We start from the raw sequence: 2,725 nt of genomic DNA, 5'->3' as shown, positions 1-2,725 counted from the left end.
AAATCTATCAGAAGAGATGCAAAAGACAACATTAAAACAATAGATTAATTTTGTAAAAGTTCAAGTGGCTCACCTTGAAGACAGGATGCCCAGAGATACTCAAAGGTCTTCCAGACAAATAACTAATTTTAAAAATTGAACATCATAATGCAAGAAATAGCACCAAAAATTTGCCAAGAACTCCTGAATTTAGACAACAGAGTATCAATTGAGATTGCTCCTAGGAGAAAAATAAAAAATACAAAGCCCAAACTTCAAACTCCAAGGAACACAATGGTTAAATTTAACAATTTCAATGATAACAAATTTTACAACCTAAAAGAAATAACTTCAGAAATTTAAAAAGTGGATTCAAGTAGATTATTCTACAGATATAAAAAAAATCACAGAAAAAATGAAATAGGGAATTTCAAAAAACAAAGGAACTCAAGTTGCCTAAAATGACAAACCATTTGAACTTAAGTCTCAGTAATGAAGAAAAGATGAACAGTCAACAAAAGAGAAGAATTGGCATTATTCTTGTCTTTTAAAAAATTGTGAGCAGAATATTTGATTAAGAAGTAGCCAGACCTACAGGACAAAGTAAAATAATATAACAACCAATTAAAAAATAAATAATGAAACAATTTGCTCCATGTTTAGAGGTTATTTTAAAAGGGAAAGGGAAAACTGAATTATGGGGAAAAAATTCAGTAATTTCTCAGTTTTTTCTGTTAGGATTTTCAGCACCCAAAGGACATCATCTGGCCAAGGTGATTCAAATTCATCAAAGAGAAATAGGTATTCTCTTATTGTTCCCTTACTTATCTCAACAATTAACACCCAATTAATAATTTTTCTTCTGACTTTTCTGGTCCAGAGATCTTTCTACTTTGAAGAGAAAACAGAAGTAAAATTAGTTGAATACTTGTGCCTGCTCTCCACTATCTTTTATCAACATAACATTTCTCCACCCAGTAGTGTGATCTTATTTTTTTATTTGATACTACTCTTTCCCCTAATATAGCTTTAAAAAATAAACATTTTTTATTATGCCCAAAAGGTAATAAAAATGTGCAAACCCTTTGATCCAGCAATACCATTATTGAGTCTATACCCTGAAGAGATCATGCAAAAGGGTAAAAACATCACTTGTACAAAGTGATGGTAGCAAAGAATTGGAAATCAAGCGAACATCCATCAGTTGGAGAGTGGCTGAACAAATTGTGGTATATGTATGTTATAGAACACTATTGTTCTCTTAGAAACCTAGAGGGATGGAATTTCAGAGAAGCCTGGAAAGACTTGCATGAACTGATGTTGAGTGACTTGAGCAGAATAAAAACATTGTACACCATAACAGCAACATGGGTTGATGATCAGTCTTAATGGACTTGCTCATTTCATCAGTGCAATAATCAGGGACAATTTTAGAGCACCTGCAACAAAGAATACCATCTATACTCAGACAAAGAACTGTGGAGTTTAAACAAAGACTAAAGTATATTACCTTAATTTTTTTTTTAAAAAAGTGACTTATGTACTACATAATTTTGCTATCTCTAATATTTTATTTTCTCCTCAAGGATTTGATTTCTCTCCCAACACATTCAATTTCGATCAATGTATAGCATGGAAACAATGTAAAGATCACCAGACTGCCTTCTGTGGGGATGGGGGTGGAGGAAAAAATTGCAAAATTCAAAACCTTACTGAAAATGATAGGTAGAAACTATTATTGTATATAATTGGAAAACAAATAAAAATATTAATAAAAAATAACATCTTTTAAAAAATTCTTAGATTTTCTCAAAAGCCTCAATTCATTCTAAACAAGTAATTTTGACACTATTCATACAATTTATGCTCCATTTCCTGCCATCCCTCATTTATGCATATCCATATCTATTTCATATCTAAGTTCCCTTACCATTTATATCCCCCCTTTTCTCTTTATTTTCAAAAATTATTTTTAAGAAATTCATTCTTGGTTAATTTCTTTATACTTTTAATCCATATACTTTTACTTAACATTTTTTCTTAATCTTTTGAAATCTGATCTGCTTAAAAAATCTGGGGTGCACCACATATTTAATTATGTACAACTTTCCTCTTTTTCTCCTTCATAAATCCTAAAATGGAATAGTCACTTCATTCTTTGCATTCCCAAAAGAATTTCTCTTCTTGTTGAGGATACATAATAGATGTATCTAGATGGTATATAACATATGCCAATGATAATATTATTCACCCAAAAGGTTTCCACTATGCTTCTCATCCCCAACCCGAAATTCTTATCTGGATTTTCCCACATGAGTATATCTTCTTAATATACAATATTACTGGGGCGGCTAGGTGGCGCAGTGGATAAAGCAGCAGCCCTGGAGTCAGGAGTACCTGGGTTCAAATCTAGTCTCAGACACTTAATAATTACCTAGCTGTGTGGCCTTGGGCAAGCCATTTAACCCCATTTGCCTTGCAAAAAAAAAATATACAATATTACTTACTCTGTTTCCTTCCCTCCTAAAATTTTCTGTTCTCTTTAAATAAGCTACATCCTTCCAGGGCTAAATTATAGTTATTGGTCACATTCTATAAAATCTTAATGATATCTATGAGCATATGCCAAATTTGCCTCTTTATATTGCTTGTTACCTATACTCTGAACATTTTACATAGATATCTAAAGCTATAGGTTTTATTGCTGGCTTCTTTCTTCTATTTTGTTTCCTGTAAATTTATATTT

Source organism: Macrotis lagotis, chromosome X (assembly GCF_037893015.1).
Source record: "Macrotis lagotis isolate mMagLag1 chromosome X, bilby.v1.9.chrom.fasta, whole genome shotgun sequence".
NCBI lineage: Eukaryota > Metazoa > Chordata > Mammalia > Peramelemorphia > Peramelidae > Macrotis > Macrotis lagotis.
The sequence above is the reverse complement of the archived record's forward strand: the minus strand, read 5'-3'. Positions refer to the sequence as shown.